The sequence below is a fragment of the Tupaia chinensis genome, unplaced genomic scaffold (genome assembly GCF_000334495.1).
Source record: "Tupaia chinensis unplaced genomic scaffold, TupChi_1.0 Scaffold140564_1, whole genome shotgun sequence".
NCBI classification, from domain to species: Eukaryota; Metazoa; Chordata; class Mammalia; order Scandentia; family Tupaiidae; genus Tupaia; species Tupaia belangeri.
This window is the reverse complement of record NW_006200439.1, coordinates 75,920-86,588: the sequence shown is the minus strand read 5'-3', so window position 1 is coordinate 86,588 and position 10,669 is coordinate 75,920. Positions and strand designations below refer to the sequence as shown.

The 10,669-nt window shown below is 46.5% G+C and overlaps 1 pseudogene; it reads right to left on the bottom strand.

Moving 5' to 3' along the window:
* The window catches only part of LOC102492795 (periphilin-1 pseudogene), a 16,578-nt pseudogene that overhangs the window by 737 nt on the left and 5,172 nt on the right, over positions 1-10,669 (bottom strand).

Below are 10,669 nucleotides of genomic sequence, written 5' to 3'. Positions count from 1 at the left end.
CGTGCGTGCCCAAGATCCCGAGAGGAGAATGGAGGAGAAGGGATTGCGGCGTGACCATCCCCCCTGGGGGGTGATTTCTCGCTTTCTGTCTCTATGTCTCTCTCTGTCTGTCTGGCGAGTGCACGCGCCCTACAGTGAAAATCTCTCAAAAAAAAAAAAAAAAAGACTGGACAGGTCTCTGTTTACTTCTATGTTGTGGTTGACAGAAAGAGTACATTTTGTTTCTTTCAGGAGAGCAGCTTCTGCTACTGACTCTGGAGCTAGATCTGCTGTGTGGAGAGTCCTTTCAGATGATTCTCTGAAAAAATGAGTGTCCTTTTTATAAGGAGACTGGTCTCTCACATAATGGGAAGAGTAGAAACTTTTTCTTCTAAAGCCATCTCTCATGTCCCTGTATTCAGGCTGTTGGCTTGCAAAGTGATCATCTCTTGTCCATCTATAACCAGAATCATCTCCTCTGTGAGGTGGACCACTTCTTCGCTCATGAGAAAAACTGTGGCTCTTGTCATATTCTCAGTAATCAACATGACTTAATATCTATTGTATTTTCCTTCACCAGGTCTGTCTAGCAGTGGTGATTTCTTTGGCACAATATTAACTACTCTATGGTAGCCGTCACTGGGGTGACTTTGAGGAGGTACTTGTTCTCTTGGAACTCTTTCATACTCATATCGTCCCTCAGACCACATTTCATCTCTTTTGTAAGCCATTGAGTCTTTTCAGGAATGAAATGTAAAGTTTCCAACAATCTCCTAATTGGTCATAGAGATTTTGCGAAGTGCTTCACTAGTAGACTGCAGAAATAAGACCATATTTCTAGGTCACTTCTGATCTAGTTGCAATTTTCTGCCAACTCTGGGCCGCCGGGAGACCCTGTAAACATCGTCTTCCCCTCTGTAATTTTCATGCTGCCAGGTCCAGGACTTGAATCACAGTTAGCCATGTGGAAACCCAGTGACATAACCACTATGCCATCTACCATTGCTCACAGGAGCCATTCTATGTAAATTTTTGTATTTAACTCACAAAAATATCCCATAAATTTGGTGGTCTCCTGATAACCATTTCACTGACGGTTTCCCAGAAATCATCGTAAGTGTGGAAAAGATTTTATACTCAAGTCCTATAAGTTCAGGTTCCCTTTTTTCAGCTCACTTTAACATGTGATGGCCTATGAGAGAAACAGATACAGAATCCAATTTTATTCATGTCACTGTGAGCATTTCAATGAGAGACTTGTGCAGGAATCTGGGAGGAAGGAGAGGATGCTGGCACTTTTTAAAAAATCCTGAACCTTTCCAAAGCTACGGCACATGAGCTCAAGCTCTGAGAAAAAGTAGAAAGCAGCCCAAAGTTAAGATACTTGTTTACCTTGAAGGTTGAGCCACTTCTTTTCCACCCTGCCCTGGTATCCGGAAGCTGACCTGTGAGCACATCAGTCAGACTCCCAGGGCCTCTGGCTTCTGGTTGGTTCAGTCAAAGGCGGGTGACAGTAGGTAGGCAGAGAATAGGAGAGAAAGTCAGAGTTCAGAGCCTCCTGGCTGTCACACTACTGTCCTGAGGGGAGGCTGGCCCTGCTTTTCTTTATTCCAGCCAAAGCTCCTGACTACTTTGCCTCTGCTGAAGCTCAGGTTCTCACAGGGATCTTCCTCATTGCTCCTTTAGGGCTATTGAGGTTTACTGCCCCCGGCCAACACTGGCCCCAGCATTTCTCACATCCCACTCGGCCTTCCTGTAATACTATTTGTAGTTTTGTAAATGCCATCTTCATCAAGCTATCATTCTCTATGGTTCTGAGTGTGCTAGCTGATTCCGGCCTAGACCCTCTCCACAATCAAAGCAATTTAAGTCACAATCAAGAAAAGATGCAGAAGGGTCAACCAGGTGAGGTGGTGGTGACTAAGAAAACTGTATTTTACATGGCTAGCTCTGCATTTCAAGTCCCTGACCCAATGGCTTGAAAAACACTCAGCATACTTGTGTGCGCATGCACAAAATCCAGAGGGCAGAATGGAGGAGGGGGAGATGGGATTGCAGTGTATGCTCATTCTCCCTGGGGGTTGTTTTCTCACTTTCCTTCTCTGTCTCTCTCCCTGTTATCACATGTGCCCTAAGGCACTTTTTAATTTTTTTTTTTTCTGGAGAGAGTCAGTGAGAGGGAACATGAGAAATCACCCCTGGGGAGGATGGCCCTCTGCAATTCTTGGTCCTCCATTTTCCTCCTGTGATTTTGGACATACATGCATGCCCAGTGTGTTTCATGCTGTCAGGTCTGTGACTCAAACCACGGTCCACCATGTGAAGTTCAGCACCTTAACCACCATGCCACCTGCTGGCCCCGCTAAGGCAAATTATTTTTTTTTTAATGTGTAGAGGCACAGAATGATGGGAAAAGTGAAGGATTTCAGGCTGTTACAGGCAAATCCACATACAATGATCATTCCATGAGAGGTCTCAGCACAGGTTGATGCAATAAAATGCCACAGGTGAGTGGCTCAAACAGCAGACATTTATGTCTCACAGTTCTGGAGGACACAGATTTACAATTAGCAAATAAAGGGAAAGGACACGATAACTGCTGTAAACATTTGAAATGATTAAACCACACTAAATAAAATTCAATACTATAGTAAACAAACTGGGTGTGAAATTGGGGGTATAGAAATGAATGAAGGTTTTAGTCATGGGTCAGTAAGACTCAGGAGACACCATTTCAAGAGAAAAGGCAAAGTTTATTGAGCAAGAGTACCCTGCTGGGATCTGAAGGCAGAGATGCCTCAGCTCCCACCCGCCCCATCAGAAAAGAGGTTACTATTATTATTTATTATTACTATTTATTATTATATTAATATTATTGTTTTTCCAAATAAAGCAGGTGATTATGTTATTCTGGGAGACTATATGTCACACTTTTTAGTATCAAATGCTTTGTGGTTCTTGTGTTAGTTTGGGCTGTGAGACCCTGTGCTTTCGTGTCCTTGTATCCTGCTCTCTGGGTCAGTGTGACCTTGCAGTAGCAGTGCCAGGAATGTGGGCCCCTGCCAAGGTCAGGTCTGCAGGTTCCTGGTCAGGTCTGGAGCAACACCAGGTGGTGTTTCAGTAGAGCTTTGCAGAAAGTGACCTTACAGATTTTTTTTTTATGAATAAATAATACTTTGAACCTAAGATAGTCATCCCTGTAAGGATTTCTTCTTTCTTCTCTTTTGACTGAAAATATAAAATATGAATGGCTGATTGCTGAGACTGAGGGCCACACTGTCCCCAGTGCCCCTCCTGTGCAGTGTGTTCCAGCTGGGGGGTCGAGACTGTCAGAGAGGCAGTTGTCCCCTCCAGGGCACCTCCTCCTTCTCCCTCCATCTGGGAGAAGTGACCAGTGGGTGCCCTGCTCAGCTGCCCTCTCCAGGTTCACAGTGGCTGCGTGGGTGATGGCGCTGACCCGGCCCAGCCTACCCGTGTGACTGCTCTGCCCTTTCCCTCATATGAGGCTTGACCTTCAGAGGCTCTCAGGGGTAGACCACGCCCAGGGCGCCCAGGGGAAGTGACTGGTGACTGGAGGTAGCTGAGGCCACGCCTGACCGCTATGACGCCTCCTGCAGGGACTACAGACCCCTTCCCTGAGTCCCTCGTACCTTCACTGCCATGGGATGACTGAGGCTGGAGTGCCCCTCTCCGTGAGAGGAATTTCTCTAGACCTACAGGGACTTGGGGGACCAGGTCCCGCTGCCACCTTCTCCTCCGTACAATGGTCCGAAGGAAGCGACTGTCGCTGGTGGTGAGCAGAGTCCCCTTCTCCACCCCAGGAAGGGATTCCCACTCACGGTAGGATCTGAGCCATTCTCCGCCTGCTGAGGCCACGTTCCCCTCTGAGCCCTGCAGGGTCCCCAATTGGGCAGCCTCCTGGGCGGCCCCTGCCCGCCCCACGCGTGTGGGAAGCGGGTATCAGTCCATCCTCTGTCCCCGAAGGCCGCCCCTCCCACTCCTGCAGCATTGGAGATGGAGGTTCCCGCACAGGATGTCGCGGAAACGTTCACCCCACAGCGCCACCTACCGGGAACCGCTGGAACATAACTCTGGATTGCATGTGGAAGGTTTTAATTACAATCATAGGAATGGGGACACAGTTCCGTATTCTCGACAGGACTATTTATTGAAAATCGGCCTCGCTACAGGAGCCTTTAGACACGTTTGCCTTTAACCCACGAAACAATACCAAGACATGGGTGTTTTCCTCACCAGCATTTATGAAACGTTTCCATAATGTGTCTGAGTTTAACCCCCTGTAAATGCCAGAGTAAGGATTTCATGGTCAAGTCCTGTAAGTTCCAGTTCCCTTCTTTTCAGCCCCCTTTGACAGGCCACCACCGGTCACATGGTGGCGAACAGGCAGAGTCCTGGGGCACAGGGGAAGGGAAGGGCTTCTCCACTGCAGCGGACCTGATGTATGGACGTGGGAGGAGACCACAGGGTGGCATTGGGCATTGGCAGAGTCACCAGCCCTGCTGCCAGGCAGGGGGTAGGGGAAGCCTAAGGACTGCAGAAGGCTGGGCCTCCTTGGGCTCCAAGGGCCATCCTCCTGAGCTGGTGGTGGGGCAATCCGGTGGGTGTTTCCTTGGAAATCGGCTACCTGGGGTCTCCTCAGCCTCTCTAGCCTGCTCTCTGCTTCACTCTGTAGTTCTTGCCTATCCTCATACCTGTGCCACCCTCATCTGCCCTGTCACTGCCCACCCTACCCACTCAGTGACAGACTGCTGCCTCGCCCTGACAGTGGTTGGCATCCTAGCCCCCAAGTTGCTGGAATGATCCTTCTGTGCTTCAACAAATAAGTCCACCTAACAATATGTGGCAGTTTTTATATCTCAAATGTTGAGATATTTTCCTTTTTTTTCCCAATAATTGCTTATTCTTTGTTTATTCTTCTCTTACAAAAAAAATCTAAAATGACATGTGCCATATTTAGCAATGGGCAACTTAAAAAACATAGGTATACACACATGCACCCGCACACTTACACTCTGATGTTACCCAGAAACTCCAACTAATGAATATTCTTACAAGTCTTTCACTTGTTATAATTTGCATGAATACAGTCAGTTCTATTCAAATCTGCATGGCAAATTAAACATAAATTTGAGTATCTGTGTATGTAGAGAGAGACATTGCATGTACACACACACCCTTTTCTTCCTAAGAGAAGACATTAAATATAGGTATATTTAATATAATGTAAACATAACATGAGTTTTCTAAAAGCCAGCAAAATCCTCAATTCCTATACCTTGGAGGAGATGAGAAGACAGACAAATACCAAAACTACTTGTGACCAAATATAGCTAGGAAATTCCCCTGCCTGCTTGGCTTACAACAATACACTCAAAGTTTGAGCGATGGTAAATAGCCAAGTTTATTAGTTTCACTAAGATTTATAGGTAGACAAATACCTGAAGAACTCTGCTAGCTAGTGCTTTCGATTAAATATTCTTATTTAATGATTTATCCATCAAGAAGGAATATGTTATTTCAAACCAGAACAAAAGGGGTGATTCCTCCCCATATCCTTTATAAATTAGTTTTTAAGATCCATTTTGGGCCAGTTAGTGGCATGGTGACTAAGGTGGATGGATCCCATATGGCCAACTGACTGCAAGGCTTGAGTCTGGACCTGGCAGATTGGAAAACACACTGGGTGGGTGTGTGCATTCACATGTGCCCAAATCCTGGAAAAAGAAATAGAGAAGGTATTGCAGTGTGATCATCCTGGGAGAAGGGTTCCTCTCTTTCTCTCTCTCTCACGTACCCACTAGCAAAATTTTTAAAGCACGTTTTAAGTAATTCTTTACTTAATGCTTTAAAATAATTTTTTTTTCTCTATGAAGACCAGTCAGAAGGGCAAGAAAATATAAAATGTTTGAAGGATCATCATCAAGATAGCCAAGTGCATTTGGAATGTTCTTCTGTGCTCTTTCCATGCTACCTTGGTTCTCTGCTAGTTAATTACACTCTACTAGATCATCTGAAATGTTAAAATCACGAACATAAAGAATGGGAAAAAATGTTAATACAACTGTACATTAAAAAAAGATGGAGGATAGTGCTGATGATTTACCTGTCAGTGTGATAAACCTTGCTCATAGATCTCTATGTATAAATTAGCTTAAGTTCTCCGAAAACTAGCTTTTCTTGATTCTATATATAATTTTTTTTTTAATTTTAGTCAATTAAAAACTAGATCCTGTTGGGGCAGTGGGCTGTCTCCTGCAGGTCCCTGCAGGAACCCAGTCCTGGGAGATCTGCCTGTACCAGGTGCAGACCACACCGTCCACACTTGGGGACATTGGTCCCTGAGGCAGGACCTTGAGTTTGTACTTGGATTCAAAGCTGAGCCTGAAGGAGCAAACTGGAAGCTCCTGCTGAGGAAGACATCTCAAGAATCAGGTTTGATGTGTGAAGTTCATGTTCAAGAGTGACTGCAACTTTAAAGGAAAGAGTTTAAGGCCACCTGGGTCTGTGTTTTCTCAGTGCTGAGAGCTGAAGTCCAATCCAGGCTCTTTATGCTCCAACAAGAGCAGATGCGCTTGAGCACTGGTGAGTTGAGCTGAGCAGTAATATCTCCATTCAGCATCACAAAGTCAGTCTCTGATGTGAACAAAGCTCTCCTAGAGTTAGTCTGGGATCCCTTTCCCTCCTAGTGGCTGAAGATGGGTCCATGCTCAGGGCGAGGATGACACTCTCCCAGTCTTCTATCTTGATCTATTTAGACTCCACCTGCTTTGACCAGTTGGGATCCTGGTACTTTGCGGGCAAGGACACCACCTCTGATGCCTGAGTTGCCCAAGTGTGAAAAAGACCCACCACTACATTGCTCACCTGTGGGTCACAATGGGGATGGGACCATACAAGTACTGATTTGTGTTACAGTTTTTATCAGCAGCTGGTGTTCACCTGTTGTACTGTGGTGACCATCTGCACAAGGTAGTCTTGTGAAGCCATAGAGACTTGACTAGTGGCACAACAGTAAGGTGACAGGCTTGAACCCCATGGTAGCTGCTGTGGGGTGGTGATTAAGATGTGATGATGTGTAGGGGCCAGCAGATCATGCAGTGGTTGAAGTGTGGGACTACTGCATGGCTGACCACAATTTGAGTGCTAGACCTGGAGGCTTTCTTTCTCACTTCCCCTCTATCTCTCTATGGTGAATTAAAACAATAATGATGATGATGATAAATAAAGTAAAATAATTCTTTTTTTGGAGAGATTTTCACTGTAGGGCACGTGCACTCACCAGACAGACAGAGAGAGACATAGAGACAGAAAGCGAGAAACCACCCCCCAGGGGGGATGGTCACGCCGCAATCCTTTCTCCTCCATTCTTCTCTCGGGATCTTGGGCACGCACGCACACGCGCCCGGCGTGAGTTTTAAGCCACCGGGTCCGGGACATGAACCGTGGTCAACTATGTGGGAGTCCAGCGACATAGCCATTACGCTAACTGCTGGTTCCCAATAATTCTTTTTTTAAAAAGAAAGATGTGATGTGTAGACAAGGAGACCGTGATTGATCTTGGCAACCTGTCTTCCTGGGTGAAGGGAAGTCTGGGCTGTGAGGTGCCAGACTCTGGCCCAGGGGTCAGCAGCCTTCCCTGGACAGGCTCTCTAGAGTCTAGGCTCCACCAGAGTGAGCAGACAGTACTCCGCACAGTTGGGAGAGGCCTGGCACTCCCAGAAGAGAGCAGTCCCCGAGTGACACTAACACAAGGCAGCCCCAGAATGTCTTTTTCTAAATGTCTGCTGTGTGAATTTACTTCCACACATAGGATCAATCCTACAGACGAGCCTTTGTCCACGTGGCCCTGGGAACATGGTGCTGGGATGAAATGATTCAGAGAGACGGTGGCGGACAGATCTCACCCAGCCTTGTCTGCAGTCCTCTGGAATGCATTATTATTTTCTTTTTTTGGGGGGGAGAGGTTTTCGCTATAGGGCACATGCGCTTGCCAGAAAGACAGAGAGACAGAAAGCAAGAAATCATCCCCCAGGGGGGATGGCCACACCACAATCCCTTCTTTTCCATTCTCCTTTTGAGATCTTGGGCACACACGCACACGCGCCCAGCGTGAGTTTAAGCTGCTGGGTCCAGGACTTGAACCACGGTCGACTACATGGGAGTCCAGTGACATAGCCATTACATAAACTGCTGGTCCCTGGTATGCATTATTTTTAGGAGCCAATGTGATTGCTTCTACAATTGTGCACGGGAACAAGGTGGCTTCTAATTCTCCTTTGGGTTGTCTTCACCCGAAGTTTCCTTCTCATTCACTGGCTGCAAATTGTCAGATATTACATTGAAGCCAGATGGTATCACAACTCATTTTTGCACCATGACTATCCTCTTCCTGAAGATGGATGGACAGAAGTTTGTAGCACCGATGGCTCCTCTAGAGGTAGGCTGTGGTGGAGTGGGCTGTGGAGTGGGCTGTTGTGTCTGTCGTGTCCGTGGTGACTGTAGTGTCTGGAATGTCCATGGTCATAAAGGAGATGTGCAGTTGCACTAACTTCTTAGGGGCTCAGGCACCTCCTGCTTCTCCCTCTTCTGACTGCACAGGGAGCAAATGTGACCTTGATGTTCTGCTGGGAAACCTGAATGTGAGCATGCAGGGCAGCTTCAGCAGTGGTGCCTAAACCTCAATAGTGCTGTCCATGAGTTTGCCATCCTGCAGGTAGAAGTCACTGCAGCTTCATCAAATGGTGTGACATGGACTGCTGGGGAAAGGGATTGCCATGGCCACTGCCTGGGCTGCAGAGATCTCCAGGTGGCCTTAAGATGAAACCCACTTCCAGAGCTGTGCAAGGAGCAATGGTCACTGAATGCTCTTTCTTCAGGTACTCAACTCACGGCCCTCCAGAAGTGCCATGGTCCAGCCCAGCTGCCCCTGACACACCAGAGACTGATGGGATGTCCCCCACAGAGAGAATTGTCACTGTCACTGGCCTGGACTGTGAAGGGGCCCCAAGTGAAGGTAGAGGTCTGTGGGGCAGGGCAGAGGAAGGGGCTAGTGCTAATTTTCTGTTAACAAAAAACTGCTCTAAAAATATAACCCATCATGGGACCAGCAGTTAGCGTAATGGCTATGTCGCTTGACTCCTATATAGTCGACCGTGGTTCAAGTCCCTAACCCGGTGGCTTAAACTCACACTGGTACATGTGAGTGTGTGCCTAAGATCCCGAGAGGAGAATGGAGGAGAAAGGATTTTGGCATGGCCATCCCCATGGGAGATGATTTCTCGCTTTCTGTCTCTGTCTCTCTTCATCTTTCTGGCAAGCACACACGCCTTATAGCAAAAACCTCTAAATATATATATATATATATATAAAACCCATCATTTTTTATGTTTTTTTTTTGTCATAGAGCACATGCACTCACTGGGGAGACCTCTGTCTCTGCAGAGACAGGGGGAAAATGAGAAATTACCCCTCAGGGGCAATGGCCACACTGCTTCTCTTCTATTCTCCTCCTGGGATCTTGGGCACACATCTCATGTGTCTGGCATGATTTTCAAGTCACCAGGTCTAGAACTTGAGTAGGGTCCATTTTGTTTGAGTCCAGTACCTTAACCACTATGCCACCCACTGGGCCCTACCCCATCAATTATAAGAAAAACACATTTTCCCAACTATTGATCATGTAAAACATGTCTAATCCCTATAGAGAGGTACTTTAAGTATAAAATACACAATGGGTTTTAAAGATTTTGTATAAAAACTGAGTGTATAGTACTTCTATAATTTTTATACTGAATACATGTTGGGATGATAACACTTGGTTTGAATAAAACAAAATTTTTTTTTTGAGAGGTTCTTGCTATAGGAAATGTGCACTCGCCAGACAGACAGAGAGAGGCATAGAGACAGAAAGCGAAAAATCACCCCCCAGGGGGGATGGTCACGCCACAATCCCTTCTCCTCCATTCTCCTCTATGGATCTTGGGCATGCATGCACACGCACCCAGCTTGAGTTTAAGCCACCAGGTCCAGGACTTGAACCGCAGTCGACTATGTAGGAGTCCAGCAATGTAACCACTATTCCCTCTGCTGGTCTCTAAACAATTAAAATCTTCAAAACTGCAGGGCTTTTATTGTGTCTGACTCAGACATTGCAAGATGCACCAACCACACACACAATGGATAGTATGAATAAGGCAGGGGTTCTATGTCCTGTGACTGTCACATATCCTTATGGCCTCCCTCACTCCTCTGCTGCTTCTGACAGAGGATGAGGCTGCAGTCATGTCTCTCCCTGCCCCCTGAAGATATGTTGAAGGCCCAATTCTGGTAACTGAGAATGGGGAAATAGGGTATTTTCCAGATGTGTGACAGAGGATGAGGCTGCAGTCATGTCTCTCTCTGCCCCCTGAAGATATGTCGAAGGCCCAATTCTGGTAACTGGGAATGGGGAAATAGGGTATTTTCCAGATGTAATTTAATGAGGTCACTGAGGTGGTGTGGAACCCAATATAATCAGTGTCCTTATAAAAATGGAAAAATGCTTTTTGACTAATGAAAAATTGGAGTGAGGTAGCTGCAAACCAAAAACTGCTAAGGAGTCAGCACCAAAACCAGAATCTGACTAGAGACAAGGACAGAGTCTATGCCCTCTCAGAGGATGCCTGGTCCT